The sequence below is a fragment of the Coturnix japonica genome, chromosome 1, assembly GCF_001577835.2.
Source record: "Coturnix japonica isolate 7356 chromosome 1, Coturnix japonica 2.1, whole genome shotgun sequence".
Taxonomy (NCBI): domain Eukaryota; kingdom Metazoa; phylum Chordata; class Aves; order Galliformes; family Phasianidae; genus Coturnix; species Coturnix japonica.
In genome coordinates this window covers 16,776,170-16,791,694 of record NC_029516.1, presented here as the reverse complement: position 1 = coordinate 16,791,694, position 15,525 = coordinate 16,776,170, and the positions used below count along the sequence as shown (strand labels likewise).

The 15,525-nt window shown below is 42.4% G+C and overlaps 1 protein-coding gene and 1 long non-coding RNA gene across 2 annotated transcripts in view; one reads left to right on the top strand and one right to left on the bottom strand.

Annotated features, from left to right (window-relative positions):
- Nucleotides 1–985: 985 nt before the first annotated feature.
- Nucleotides 986–11,833, bottom strand: LOC107308388. The gene is made up of 4 exons (XR_001552783.1): nt 11,361–11,833; nt 7,590–7,664; nt 2,147–2,275; nt 986–1,330 (listed from the first exon to the last, which is right to left on the bottom strand). It is a non-coding gene; the product is annotated as an uncharacterized LOC107308388 (long non-coding RNA).
- Nucleotides 11,834–13,029: 1,196 nt separating this feature from the next.
- BRD1 (bromodomain containing 1) overlaps nt 13,030–15,525 on the top strand; it is a 64,371-nt gene continuing 61,875 nt past the window's right edge. The window contains exon 1 of the mRNA XM_032442567.1: nt 13,030–14,973. The gene's annotated coding sequence lies outside the window, so the exon portion shown is untranslated. The remainder of the gene's footprint in view (nt 14,974–15,525) is intronic.

The window sequence follows — 15,525 nt, the reverse complement described above, 5'->3', positions numbered from 1 at the left end:
GTGAAAAAAAAAGGAGGGGAAAAAAAAATGCTTTTGTAATTATTTTTAAGATTCTATTTTGAACTGACACAAACATTTTGCTAGAGAAAAATCCTAGAATGCCCTAGGGGACATCCAGTTTAGTGTCTCTGCACATACAAGAAAAGACTATAGCTAGTGGGGGAGTGGAGGGAAAGGGAATAAAATTAAATTAAAAAAAAATAGTGTTCCTTCCTCAAAGACTGAGGATTTCATATGTGTGTGGCTGAGCAGGATACCAGGTACAGGAACTATGCTAGGCTGGAAGGAGCAGGGCAACATTCTGTCAGGGCAGCTGATGCCCTCGACTCCCACATCCCTGAAGCTAAAGACAGTTCACATACAGAAAATGTAGCCAGAATGATACACAAGGAGGTCAAGGAAAATGTGCTGAGGACACTAATGGGACAAAAGGTATGTGCTGAGAGACCGGAGATATAAGGCAGAAGGAACAAGAGCCTCCAAGAAATGCACGTGAGCTCCGTGGTGATGCTCTTGTTCTGATTTGTCAAAACAAAGATCGTTAATGCCCCTCCACATTACTAAAAACACCTCAGTACCTGGTGTAAGGTGAGGCCTAAGGCAGTCATTAGTTGCAGCCAGAGAAAAAACAAGGTGTGGAGAGACACATGTTATAGCCGTAACTATTGTAACAGCCTATGTGCACAACCCTAACTATAAATGCAGGAATGAAGCCAAAGTAGACTGAAATGTTGCAGAGAGACTACCAGCTACGTGTACTCCCCCTCTCCTGGGCTCCCACCTCCCAAAACATTAAGTAATCTTACTACGAATACTTACTATTTTATATTTAGTCACATAGTAGACCAGCCAGTGTCAAGTCATATTTTTTGGTGCAGCAGTCTCTGGATTCCTCTCTCCCCCCTCAGTTTTCTCTACCACTGCTCAATTAAAAGCAATGCAGAAAGATAACAAGCAGCAGCACAGCTCAGAAATGACAGTTCTAGTCCCAGGCTCTTGCTAAAGGGACAGCATCAAGTTAAAAATCTAACCAGCACATGCAGAGCGAGAAACATTTCATCAGCTCAGACTGATTTATCCTCCAACTCTTTCAAAAACAGCTTAGGTTGTTGTTGTGTTATTGGAAACATCAAGAAGTCCATGGGATTCTGTTCACCCACTATTGTCAGATATTCCCTGAAACCTCAGGAAAAAATTCAAGTGGAACCCTGTTTCTGCCTTGTCTCTCCCTCTTCCAGCCTTGTGCAACCTTGCCCGAATCCAATGAAGAAAGCAAGGAGGAAAGCATGAGGACCAGATCCTGCTGCTAAGAATGACACCAGCACTTAAGCTGTTAAATAGAGATGTGAAAATAATTAATGTAATCCAAAACTATAACAGTACAATTTTCAGGTTAGCACCAATTTAAAAAATACTCCAAAAAATACACAAAGCAGAAATGAAGTAAGGTTTCATTCTCAAAAACAGCATTTTTGGATGGATCTGTTACTCAGTTCTTATATCAGCCTTTCCTCAACCACACAACTTTTACAAGGGTGGAGATGCTGCACATTTGGTGTTAATTAGTTTCAAAGCTTAGTACAAATTACAATGTTTGTGCTATATGCATATTACTCACTCCCAGCCAACATTTAGTTTTTGCATCCTTGCTACTTCTCCCCCCAGATATGCAAGCAGGTTCGACACCCAAGTTTCATTGGGCCTTAGTGATGCAGGCTCACTGCTTATCCTGTTTTAGCATAAAACACACATCTGACACAGGGTAGAGGGCTAAAATTCAAACTGACTTCTAAAAGACATAAGTCTTCATCAACTTATTATTTTATTTAAAATTATTACTATATTAAACATGCATCCAATTGAATTCTCAGCTTCCATTACAAAGCTTTAAGCAAAACTCCGTTAAACACTATAAAGCCCATAGAACAGAACCCCCCTACTCCATAGTATTTCAAACAAATTACTTTTAAAAAAATAATAAATTAAAAGCAAACAAAGAGCCAAAACTAACACCAACAAAAAAACTCATACATTTCATCTCTGACTAACCAATGGCATTTCAACTCTACATATAAACAAATAAGTAACACCATGTTGTATGTAACAACATATATTATCCATCACCACACACAGTAATACTACTTACATCTACAACCACCTGATAAGCCTTCAATTGTTGATAGTTTTTCTTTCCTGGTGCACTAAAAATAACATCGCATCTCAGAAGTGGCTAATTTCCTTCACGCGTCCTTTGCTAACTTCCCATAGCTGCAAGCTATACAAAAGAAATAAAGAAAAGAGAAAAAGCAAACTGTACATATGCTAATAACTTTTGTCACAGCTTTTACTAAGAGATAGCTCATAAAAAAACAGATTTGTCATGGTAAGTAAACTATATCAACATTTGTCTATGATCCAAACTGTCTCCTCAGAGTTAAAGAACCTTCTTCCTCATTATCTGGTGTGATACTAACAAAGCAATACTTTTAGAATCTGTTTCTATGCTACTGTTTACACCTAGCAAGTGGGAGATCTGCCCATCGTTTGTCAAAATGTTGATGCGTTAAGCAATTACTTGAATAAACTTCAAGTGCGATTGTTGTAAATGGTACACATCAGTTAAATGTTACTCCAAGTGAAAAATAAAAACTAGGAAGATTTTAGTTACCCTTGGACATTTTTATCATTAACATTTTTGGACAAATATGTATTGCATGCTAATAAAATAGGGGCTATTCTCAGAAATGCTAAAAGAGAGAAAGTTTTATTAGGGAAAAAAACTAATACAACTGAAGTATGTACTGTTTTGATGTCGTACACTAATTAATTCTACAAGCAAAACGGCTTTCGATATCTCATGCTGTACAATTTCGGGTTAAGAGAAGTGTTCTAGAAACAAAATCGGAGGCTAAAATTCAAAGTTAAAAAACAGAACAGAAGCATGGAAACATACATCACTATTATCATGGAACAGGAAATAAAACACAAACAAAAACGCAGGAACAAGAGATAAGTTCTGAAAGAATTAGAGATGAAAGACACAACATTTACTCCATGCTGCTACAGAACAGCAATCAGGTTTCAGAAAGGTGTCAGAAAACTCAAAGCAAAGCTCCTCTGACACCTCTTTTCCCCAAGTGATCAATTCCTCTGCTTAGCCCATGGGCTCTTCTCTCCCTCCTGGCAGGGCACAGGTAAGAAAACAAGTGGTTTATGAGTTGCTGTTAGTTTTTGCTTTCTCTCTTGATGAGTCCATCATCTTAGTTTGCAATGAGCAGATACTTCTGTAACTTCCTTTAAATTACAAAAATGAATAAAATAAAAAATTGCTAATCTTTAAGTTCAGCAAGAATGAAACGGTAAGAATTTTAAGGGCTATTCCAAAGAGTTAAAAGTAAGAAATTTGTAAAGGAGAAAATGGGATTATTAGCTCTTCTCAGGTAGGATGACAGAGAATAAGAAGAGCGCTAGGAGATGCACACCATTCCTAGTGAGACTGCCTGGGACTCTTGCTGTAAATATCCATGGAAATACTGTAAGTAAAAGGCCTCACAAAATTTAAATAGGATCTTCTACAGAATATAGCAAATACTAAAATGTTTGAGCTTTTTATATTAAAAAAAAAAGGAAAAGTTATCTTTTGAACTGCTAAGATTATCATGAATATCGCTTTTGGTAGTAACAAGGATTAGATATGAAGAGTTCTGCTTTAAAAACGCTTCATAACCACCCACTAAATGTACCTTTGTGTTCACATTAATGCCACTTTGCTATTGCCTCAGAGTTTCACTTGTGCTGAGGTTCTTCATCCTACTTGTATACATGTAATAAATAAGATACAGTATTATACGTTCATAGCATACAGTTGAACCCTGGAACTACAATCCTGTGCACATCAAGGCAGGTTAGAAAGAGAACACAATTGATAGTCCCTGAAAATCTGAAGCGTCAAAGAATCATAAATGGTCTGGGTTGCAAAGGGCCACAATGATCACCTAGTTTCAACCCCCCTACTCTGTGCAGAGTCTCCAACCACCAGCCCAGGCTGCCCAGAGCCACATCCAGCCTGGCCTTGAATGCCTCCAGGGATGGGGCATCCACAACCCCCTCGGGCAACCTGTTCCAGTGCGTCACCACCCTCTGTGTGAAAAACTTCTTCCTGTTTTTCACTTGAAGCAAACAAAATATCGTCTACTAAAAAAGATACTTTTAAGAAGCTTTGAAATACTCTTTTACATTGTTAAGGAGCACAAGAACAGGAACAAGGTTCCATAACACATGCAAGTACAGTCAGCCACCCCCATGATAGGGATGAACTGTTCAATACCATTCTTAAGGTCTGGGGGTTTGTTTGGCATTTCTTAAGTAAACTGCATGTTCATCAACACCCAACATGTAGCTGATATCCTGTTTTAAGAATCAATAAGCTCAGGTTGCCCCTAGTCTCCATGACAAAGGGTCTTCTCCCCATTAACCTCTCTACAGAACAAGTTCTCTCTGCCTTTTCCAGACAAGGTGAGACTTTGCAGCAAAGGCACAGCTGACACAGCCATCCCAGCCAGGAAAGCCAGCATTGTTTCCACTAGCACCACATAGAGCATCAGCAGGAAATCCAAAAAAGACACTCCTGTCTCTGGCAAACAAATAGCTCAGTCTTCTTCTCTCTAAATAAATGGCTCATAGGAGAGCTATACTGTTGCTGTAGACATGAGTTCTAATTTAAGCAAATGGGGTTTTGCTCAAGGAGCTGATGAAAAAATAGAACTTTAATGTAAAAGCAAGTTTTTTGGAGAACCTATCCTAAACAAAGCAAAGCTTAAATTTTTGTAACGCAACTTATAATTTAAGTAAATTTTTCCAGAATAAGGATGCATGGGTGTTTTTTCAGAGCATGACCTAAGACATTTTTAGTGCAAGATCAGATAAAGAAAACTATTAGCCCCTGCTGTTCCCATTCGCTTGATTTTTATGATTATACAGAAGCCAAAATTGTTTCAATAAAACTAATATTTTGTGAGGTACAGAAAAATTAACAGAAACATTTAGAGAAGGAGGAAGGATGAGCACTTGCTTTTTATAAGCACCACTGTATTTCCTGGCCTAAACAATTTACAGTCTCCCCCACAGCACAGTAAGCCACAGACAGCAACTCCACACCATTATGAAGGGGAAAAAAAACAAACAACTATAACTCCCCCAATTGCCCAGTGTCAAATGCAAGCATGTTGCCAACAGTACGGCCTGTACCCTGTGTAGCTTCCTGAGATCTGGCCCGCTCTGCTGTTTAAGTGGTTACTAACATACATCTCAGCAAGTGAAAACCTCCCATGCAGTGAGGATCATCCCATTTTTTCTGTCTGTGGATCACTGTTATCAGCATACCATGTTCCCATCTTTAATACAGAAGAAGGAAGAAGAACCACAAAATAAAAGCAGAAAGTAGAAGACAACTGCCATCATCCGTGTTAGATTTCAGCATAGCTTTGTATCTTATCTTAAATAAGAAATGCCTCCAGAAGCTGATAGCCAACAGTTTCTGGGAGCTCTGAACAGGTAGTAGTTCAGAACTGCCCCTTCTATCTTTTCAACACATACAGAGATCCATCAGAACCCTATAACTGCAGAAGATCTAGTTCCTGATTATCTAAACCGCATATAATATATATACAAAGGCTTTAATTCTCATGCTGAACTTTAAAGGATGTTGACCTATAGTATTTCCAATCCACTGACAGCTAAATATTTCCATCTTAGTTCTCAACAAACTTTTCAACTCTGCGTACATATCCATTACCAAAAGAATGCCTGATGAATCACTAATGAAGGAAGCATGACAAACAGAAGGAACATTTGCAAAATGCTAGCTCTTCTGGCCACAATACTCAGTTCTAACAACCACCATGCAATAGTTTGTTCATCCACAGTGGAGTACAATCTGTAGTGGCAGGTATACTTCATTCTGCACAGGAAAAAAAGGTAGTTTTCAACTATCATACAGGAAGGAGAATTTTTTTTTTTAAGTGCAAGCTAGACTTGATAGTGCCCTTTGCAGAAAAGCAATCACCAGCAAGAAGCAGTATTAGACACTGTTGCCAGGAATTGGACTTGCATGATCACTCACACGTCCCTTCCAGCTCTGCATATTCTATGATTATATACAATATATTACTCACAAACAATATTACACACAAACATCAGTATACCGGTAATAAAAATATATGTATTTTTCTTTTGGAGCTCATGTTGGCACTGACCACTTACAGATTTTGCAGCCTACCAGAACAATCCAAATTGCAGTCAACACTTATATCATCTGGATTGTAATACAAAAAAAAAAAACACCAACAAACACCATGTCCCAAAGATACTAAGACAAGATACTCATTTTTAGTCAAAAGGTAATACTAGAATGGATATTTTCCTCGGAGGGTTTTAGCCTTGAGAGCCACTTTAGGTAGAACTATAAAAGGCTCTGGTGCTTGACATCATATAATGAAACAGCACAAAGAACAAAATGATCCTTAGATGAGTGTATTAGAGTACAGCATCAAATATGAGTGAACTTCTAAATATTCTGTGAAACGCAACATCATCCCTTTTCTAAGATTCCTTTACAGTGATCAAGAATTGACTCAACAGGCTGCTGCAAACGTTGATGGCTCTTTCCTGTTCTTTGGATATGCTATGGACTTCGAAGGCACTAACAATTAGCTTTGCTTACACTCTCGACAAAGAAAGATCCACAAGTAGTCTTAATACATATCAAAACACGAAGCTTTCCTTCAAGAAATGAATCTGAATCATGTTTTTATTCTATTTTCCTATGGGGGTCAGTTTTACATGACCTCATCACAACTTCCTAGCTCAGCATTTTAACTCTTAAACTATTTGTCTGTGCTAAGATGCATGTTAGCAAATCACATAGCCAAAGTTGAACTGTTTTTATTGGACGAGAGATGGGGAGGAATAAAGTTATCTGAAACACTATACAAAAATAACACAGTGTTAATCTACACATAATTGTTGATCTACATAATTTTTTAGGCATGAAATTAAATTTACCCTTCCGAAAGTCTGTAGCCACAAATCAAACTGGATGTATAAAGAAAAATACCGTTTCAGACAAAAACCTAAGAAGAAAATACTTAAGTTTACTCTTATCAGCGAGAACGCAAAACAAAACAAAAACCTGGAATGAGGCAACTGTACTTGGGGCATGGGATAGATGTAGAGCTTCATACTTCCCTCTTTTTCAGGAGGTAAACTGCAGAGTGAGGATGTATATATGTCAGCTGTTACCACAGAGTAGGAGGTGCACCATAAATCACAAGCCAGTTACTATTAATGTAACACTGTAAAGATATCCAGGCTTCCAAAGTTAATTTTTAAATCTCAGACACTCACACAAACCTCCTGCTAAATTACTAAGCTCCATACAAACCAATTGAAGTATATAATTATTCACTCCCTTTATCTATTGGCTTACTCTAAATTAATACTAACAACAATAATATAAGACCCTAAACAAACAAGCAAGCTGCCCACTAATTAATAAACAAGGAAAAATCAAAAAAACAAAAGAAACTTACATATCTGTTCCGCTGCATGCAGGAGGCTTCATTTGAGGTTAAATGCTTGTTACTCAAACTTAAAGATGACTGTATCTAAGGAAAAGAAAGTATTTCCTTTTAATTACAAGTTTTTAGTCACATCATCTGTTACAATGGCAAGTCATGCGACATTTCATATTTCTCTTTAGATTACAGCTCCAGGAGCTGCACTCCTGGAAAAAATAGATGTTTAAAAAGAAACTAACAACAAAACCAAAAACGAATATACAAAAACATTGAAAGTCATTTTTTGTACGCGTGTTGGTGTTCCATGAATTCTTTTTCCACTTAGGAGTGACAATATGACATTTTACTCTCCAAAACGAAGCCAATGCAACAAACTCACTTCTCACCAAAGTAGACTGCACTATATTATGATAGCTCAAGGGAGCTTGTCAACGCTTTTTAATGCAATACAGGATTCACCTGCAAGCTTGTGCTTCCCTTCCTGAGCCAAATGCATTGCTTACATACTGCACCTAGCACGCGTATTAACCAACATGTGGTAACATAGGATAAGCACAAGATTATTGTTCCCCACATACAAGAAAGGAATGATTACAGGCAAAGAATATTAAGTCAGATACTTTGGCAAGGCACCAAAAAACAGCAAAATGGTCCATCACGGGGCACTAGCCCCAATGACCACGCAGATACAAGCTTCATAGTGCAGAGTCCCTGGCTGTTTCACTGCCCTGATGTATTCAAAAACAAAACAAATCACCACCAGAACACCAGCAAGGTATCTTTTGCAATCTTAGAAAACCCAGTACATCACTGTCTACTCCAAATCCGAATGCAAATTAATTATTAAATAAGAATTTTAAAAAGCTGAATTCTGCAGTGCTTAATGGATGATGTTTCATCCTCTTGTGAAGATACAAACCAAGAGCCAACAGGGAAGCATCTTTTCCAGCAATCAGTGCTTTCTGTACGTTAGATTATAGATCTGAAATACACACATGTATAAATACATGTATTTTTTGAGAAGCTGAAAACCACTCATAGAAGGAAAATCCAGGTTGCTTGCTTACCATGCATTAGCAAATGTATTATGTGAAAGGTCTTATACTAATACTTTCACTTAAAAATACATCCATACACCCTATTCGGCAAATAAGAACATCTCCTGAGCTCCATGCCTGGCTAACTTGACTGCTGAGACCTTCAGCTGTCCCTTCTACAAGGTGACATTCACGTGCCCAAAGCAGAAGGTGTCAGTGAGGTGAGCAGACCCACCCCATTCCCATGGCTCCCAGCTCCTCAGGGTGCTCTGGGAGATGCAGACTCAGGTCCTGGGGCAGGCAGGGGAAGCAAACCTGGCGCTCCCACATTCCTCGCAATCCCAGAGCCATCAGTCTACAGGCAAGAAAGGGTATGAAAGCACTATCTTCACCCTTCCTGGTGTCTAAGAAAAAAAACACAAACAACAACAAACTGCCATTCTCATTCTTTCATTCATTAATGATGACTATAAAACAGTTTCAGGCTGGGCCGAACATTTCATTCAATTCAAGCTGATGTTTGGGTTCTCTTGATTGTTATTTTCACTAGAAGAAACTAAGAAAAAATGTCACTTTAACTGCATCTATTCTTCTTTTCTTTAGAGGCAAAAACAAATTCGGAAAAGCACATACAGCAGAAAAATCAGAGTAACGGAACAGAAATGATTCTACCGCACGGAGGGAAGAATACACCTGTGCAGCACAAGTGGCCACAAACTAGCAAACAGGACATGGAAAAAATGAGAGCTCCAGACAGTTTTCAGACAGCCATAAAAATGAGGTAGTAACTCTTCAGTGAATGACGGCTCAACCCTAAATGTCATTACAACGCAAACTGGGAGAGGGAAGAGGACAGAGACAGGGAGCAGTAATGGCCAAACAAAGCTCACCACTTGTGAGTTTAAATAAAGATTATGGTAATACCGTAGTATTTCCTACGCCAACATCTACACAACTTATAGAGAAGGCTAATATCTCTCCAACGTGTGCTCAGTATTAAAGAAAAACCTGTCATTTGCTCTGAATGACTACACTTGAACACAAACAGGGCCCTTAAGAACCAAGGTGTTTCCCCACTTTTATTTTAACAGACTATCACATTACACTCTGTCTCATCACAAAAACAGCAAACAGAACTCTGCTACCACATTTAAAATATTTATCACGATGTAATTCTGGATAGCAGTTTCTATGCTTTGAAAAATAATGATAAAAGCTTTAGTTCTTCTTGCTTTACACTCCACATTTCACATAAGAGCTATCTTCAGGTCATGGGAATGACTCTGTTTTTTCAATAAGTGCTTGAAATTAAACAATCTCACAGTTCAGAACTGTTGGCGGTTATTGATAATGCCAGCAGCAAATGCTGAGCAAGTGGCCACAACTGAACAGAAAACACTGTGCAAATTACATTCATTTACACTGACATTAATAAAAACACCCAAACTATCCATATTTAAGAAAAAAATAAATGGTCAAACCTGATGTTGAATTACACATTATGAACACTATGGCCCACACTGTGCAAGATCCCTATGAATAAGAGTGCCTTCTGAAAGTAAGCTAATGTGAATGTAATCACACCTATCTGCATAAAGCAGATTATTTTAATAGCACATTACACCAGCAAGCCCATCACGATTACTCAGAAGGTGAGAACTTGTACAAATTAAAAGCAAGCTTCAGGAGACAGGACTTAAAAAATCTGCTCTGATAGAGATTCCACGGCAGAGAGTGGTAAAACACAGCAAAGCATTGGGAGACACGACCGAAAACATCTACGTGAATTCTTGATTTAAACTTTCTCAGAGCCACAAAGAAATCCCACAGAATTTACCATGGTTAGGGTTGTAGAAAATCAGAATAAAACATCTTCCAAGAAAAAGGATAGGAAAACAAGAGATACAGCACGCTCAAAGGCCATGTGAAGCAGCAGCTATTCTTTATGATGCAGGATTTTCTTAGGACTTACTCTATTAACACACCTTGCTCTTAAGAATCACTGATAGATAGGATTGCATCATTTACTCCATGTAATGCATAGCGCCTAAGTCAGAGACAATTTCAAATAAATGCCTGTGGAGTTCAGTTGGTCTCTTATTTCCAACTGATAAGCTGTGGTGATGTACCACATGCACTTAGCCCCCTTGTGCACTCCACCACAATCCCACACCACAAGCCCTTCTACAAACACAATGCTTGTTCAGAACATTTGCAATCAGTGCAGGCCCAATTAAGAAGAGCCAAAACAGCCATACAGAAGCAGAGGCTGCCCACAGCGGGTACCAGGAGCACACCACTGCCCCTAAGCTCAGCCAGCACCTGCAGAGCTCTCCAGTGCTACAGCCTGACTTTCACCTGTCAGTGGAACCTATAAAAATTGTGCCTCATACAGTGCACCAGCAAACGAGTTAGAGTTGTTAAAAAGCACAAACACTTAGGGAACACTCTTCTCTGAGATGCTCAGTCAAGCTATTTCATTTACTTTTGTTTTACTTATTCTCTATCAATTTTTAGCTCCAGAGAACTTCTACATTATCAGTCCCTCAACACTTGTTAGGAATACACAGCACTTTAAGTCTGAAAGGACAGAAACACAAGAGCGTGTCATACCTCAGGTCCCAGGCCATCCTGTCCCCAGCAGATGACACATGCATTTCCAGGAGTCCACAAAAGAACTCCCATTGCTTTTAGTAGCAAACCAAACTTTATAGCACATAATAACCAGAAAGCCCCCACTCAGTACCTGCACGAGCTTCCCAGCAGCAGCCTGGTATCCTGGAGATAGTCAAAGTCTTGTGGGCTCCGCTGCCCCCAGCATGCGCCCCACTAACACCCTCCTGAGGGTACCTGGCTTGTTTTACGGAAGAAACCAAATTCTCAAAAAAATCACGTATAGGAAAGTAACCATGCTCCCTCTGTTAAAAAGCAAAACACACAAGTGCACCATAGGCCATATGGAAAGCAGCACTTAAGGACAGTCTGAGAAGCACATTTGTGTTATGGGGGCTTAGAAGCCTGTCTCTGCTTGGGTTGGCAGTTGCAGCGTGACAGCTCATAATGAACTTCTGACATCTCCCAGAGATACCACTGGAGCACGGCACAACCATCTCTGACACAGAAGCACCGAGGAAGCACAGAGAGAACCAAACACCGCTGAACTTCAAAGTAACATATGGAGCATCACTAGTACAAAAAGGACACTGAATACTGTGTCTTTCCTACCATTAAGAAATAGCAGAGTGCATGTGCAGCACCAGGAGCACACGACACTCTCCAAACTCCGTGAGCACTGCAATAAGCCGGCGGCTGCTGTCAGCACTGCCTCAGCACAGACCTGGAAGTTACAGAAGACATCTTTAAGCGAAACCACGGCATCCGAAGTGAGAACGAGAGGAGCAAGCATTGAAGTTGAGCAGCGCACTTTCTCCACGCGTACTAACAGCGGCTCTTTCTAAGACGGACAGAGCTGGGAGCCCCGCACAGCTCAGGAAGAGATGTGTCGCTTACGCCGCAGCTGGGTCACCTCCCCCGTCCCCTCGTGTACTGGAGAAACCCTTTTAGGATCAGCCGGCCCCTCCGTGCAGCCCGGGCCCCGCTCCACGCTCCCGCAGGGGCTGCCCCCGCCCCGGGGCCATCTGGGACGGGGCCGACGGCGGCCACATGGTCCCGGCGCCTCCCATCCCCGCCGGGGCCCGGCTCCCGCGGCCTCTCGCAGGGCCGGGGCCAGGTGGGAGGGGTGCCGCCGACCCGGCAGACCCGCACAAAGCCGACGGCGCCGCGGGGACCCCGGGTTGGGCGGGGGGCGGCACGGCCCTGCGGGTCCCCGGGGAGCAGCGCCCCCCTCCGCAGCCCGGCCCGCCGGAGCCCCCTCCCAGGGCCCCGCAGACAATGGAGACCGCATCGCCGGCCTACTCCCCGTTTCCTGCCCGCCGCACACCCCCTGCCCGCCCTGCCGCCGCTTGTCCCGCGGGCGCTCCTGGGTGGGACGGGGCGCTACCGGGCCCGGGGCGCGGAGCTACGGCCCGCAGGCACCGGCGCCGCGAAGGCAAAGAGCGGGCGGCGGCGGCGGCAGCGGGGCGGGGAGAACCGGAGCGCCCTACCCTGCCCGGCCCCTTCCCGGTGCCGGAACGGGGCCACTCACCTCCCCGGGCGGCCGCCGCAGGGAAAGCCGGAGGTCGCCACTGCCGCCGCCGCCCGGCCGGGCCCGAAGGAGTTAAAAGGAAGGGCCGGGCGAGCCCGTCCCATTCATTAGCTGGGCGCTTTGTCTCCAGCCGCCGCCGCCGCCGCCGCGGCGCTGAGCAGGCTGCCCCGGCTCGGCCGCCACACGGCGCGCTGCGCAGGCGCCGGGCACGGGGGGCGGTGCCGCACCGCGGAGCGGCGGCACGCACGACGCACAATATGTCATCCGCAGGGCCGTAAAATGGCCGCCCCCACAGCCGTGCGGGGTGGTGGTGCCATCCGGATCCGGGCAGCTGGACGCAGCCGTCTTCTCTGCGTCCCGAGGGGCGGCTGTGGCTTTAAGGCTGGCTCGGGGCCGCTTGGGGAGTTGTTGGGGTTGCGGCTTGTCCCAGCTCCCGGCTGAGGCAGCCGGTACTTCGCTGCGCGCTCGGCGGCGACCGCAGTGGGACTTGGACCCGCTGCAGGCCCGGCCGGGTGGGTGGCTCCGCAGCACGCACACTGAGCGGCGTTCTCTCCTGTTTCGGGGTTTTAATGGCTGTTGTACGTGTTTGTTTGTTAAGATACTCGTGTTTGTGGTCTGATAGCCGCTACGCATTTGGCTCTGCGTACCGTGTGTAACTCTGCCTGCTGCCCGCTAACTCCGTCAGGGCGCCTCGCGACGTTCGGCTGGGATCGCCTCCGTAGCACAGTGAGGGCTGCTCGGGGTCGGGGCTGTGGCGGTTCGTGCAGAGCAGCGGTTCCCTACGTGTTTGCCAGCTGGGTGTTCTCCTGGGTAACGCCCTGCTGCTGCCCTCCTGCCCGAGGAGAACTGCGTAGGCCGTCAGGGCATTGGGTGAGCTGTGCTTCTCTAGGAGGGTGGGAGCGACGTGTGGCGATGTGCTGTTTTTTAATGCATGTTGTTCTATGGAGACGGATAAAGATGTGGTGAGGCTTGAGCGCTTGTTGTCGAGTGCCTGGTGGCAGTTTTAGATGGCTACTGCTTTGACTTCCACGTCACTGATCGCAATACAGGCAGGAGAAAAGCGGTAGTAATAGTAATGGTAAGATGCTCCTCTTTATAACTAAACTAAGACAGTGTTTAGAGAAAGAGGCTTCCTTACTCTAGCTAGTGTGTTTAAGCAAGTACATATTTCTTGATCTGAGCTGTCTTTATCAGTTAACTGTTTTTTTTATTTTTATTCTTGATTTTTTTTTAACTGAACAAATGTCAGAAGTGTTTTATTGGGCATATATCAGTATATGGGGGAAAAAACAACAGATCACCTGATCCCTTTTTGATTTGGATTGGTTTGTATGGCTGTACTTCTATTTTGTGTGTCTAAAGGGTGATTCTGGTAAGCAAAGTAAATGAGCTGTTGCAGTTGATGCTTCCTTTGGAGATCCCTTTTAAGGTCGTTTTCATTCATGCTTCTTCATCTTCTCAAAAAACATCTCTTAATGAAATAAATTCAACGTTACTACAGTTTTTACTTGGAATTTTGTAGTTAAAATCAGGGTGACGTGGAAGGCGTATGCATATGTGACTGCTTTATTCTATTTGTGTAACAGCTGTAACTTTCAAGAGTTTCCAGTTCCAAACTCCTCACAAGCTATAGCTTAATGTGAAGAATAGAACAAAAAGGTGATAATGATCTAATAACACGACTTGCATGGAAAGAAAGCAACTGCAGTTCCTTGGGAGGGCTCCAGACTGCCGGCTTGTGGTGGGTGTAACAGCAGTGCTGTAGTGCTTGTCTAAGGCTGCAGATTAAAGTACGCATAAAGCACACAGTGAGGTGTAAATGTGCAGAAAAAAAGATAATCTGTTGACAAAGTGGCTATTAGAAAAGTCTGTGCAAGGCATATTTGACAGTAAATAACTAAAATTCTTCTTTAAACCTCGGAGTATTTTGCCGCCCTGATTTATTGCATAAGTTCTTCTGTTTCAGGTATTGTGAATAAATGCCTTTATTTGCACTTTTAACAACCTGACATGAATTAGAATTGATCTGATAATAAATGAATATCTGAACTTCATTTCTCAGTCCTCAGAGTAAACTGCAGAATACCTAGCTTCCCATTCTGTTTTTGTGGACTGCTGTAAATCAAAGAGAGCATGCTCCCAAAGAAGCTGCATGGATTCTCCAGAGAATGAGTGTTACAAGTTCAGAAAACAAGGAAATTCCACTGCAGTAACCGTAAGTAGCTCTTTGTCATTGTCAATACAAGGGAGGCCGTAATAAAAGACTAAAGTTGTTTTGCAACTACAATACAGCTTAATGTCCACTTCTACTATGACAGAACATGAATATTCCTTAAATGTATCTGTTTCTCTGTCAATATCCTGTTAGAAGTTATGAGACGATTGTAGAGATTCAGTTGCTGCAGATAAAGCTTGTGTTCTGTGGTCCCAGTGTCTCTTCAGCCTCTGAGCTATTCTTGAGGTTTTTCATCCATGATAGTAGTGATAACATTAATAGTACAATCATAAATTAATGCACTTTACTACTGGAGACGCTTTATCAATATGCCCGCGTTGAGCCATAACCATTTTGTTGCCATTACCTTGTTTTAGCAGAATTTATCTCTAAAATTGCTCTGATAAGCTCGTTTATATCCAAATCACTCAAACCTTTAATTTCATCATAAACATATCAGTGATGCATTTTTTTCCATATGAAATCATTAAGACAAAACCGTATTAAATCATGGTTATAAAGTTGAGCGCAAATAATTGCTGCCTTCTGTAT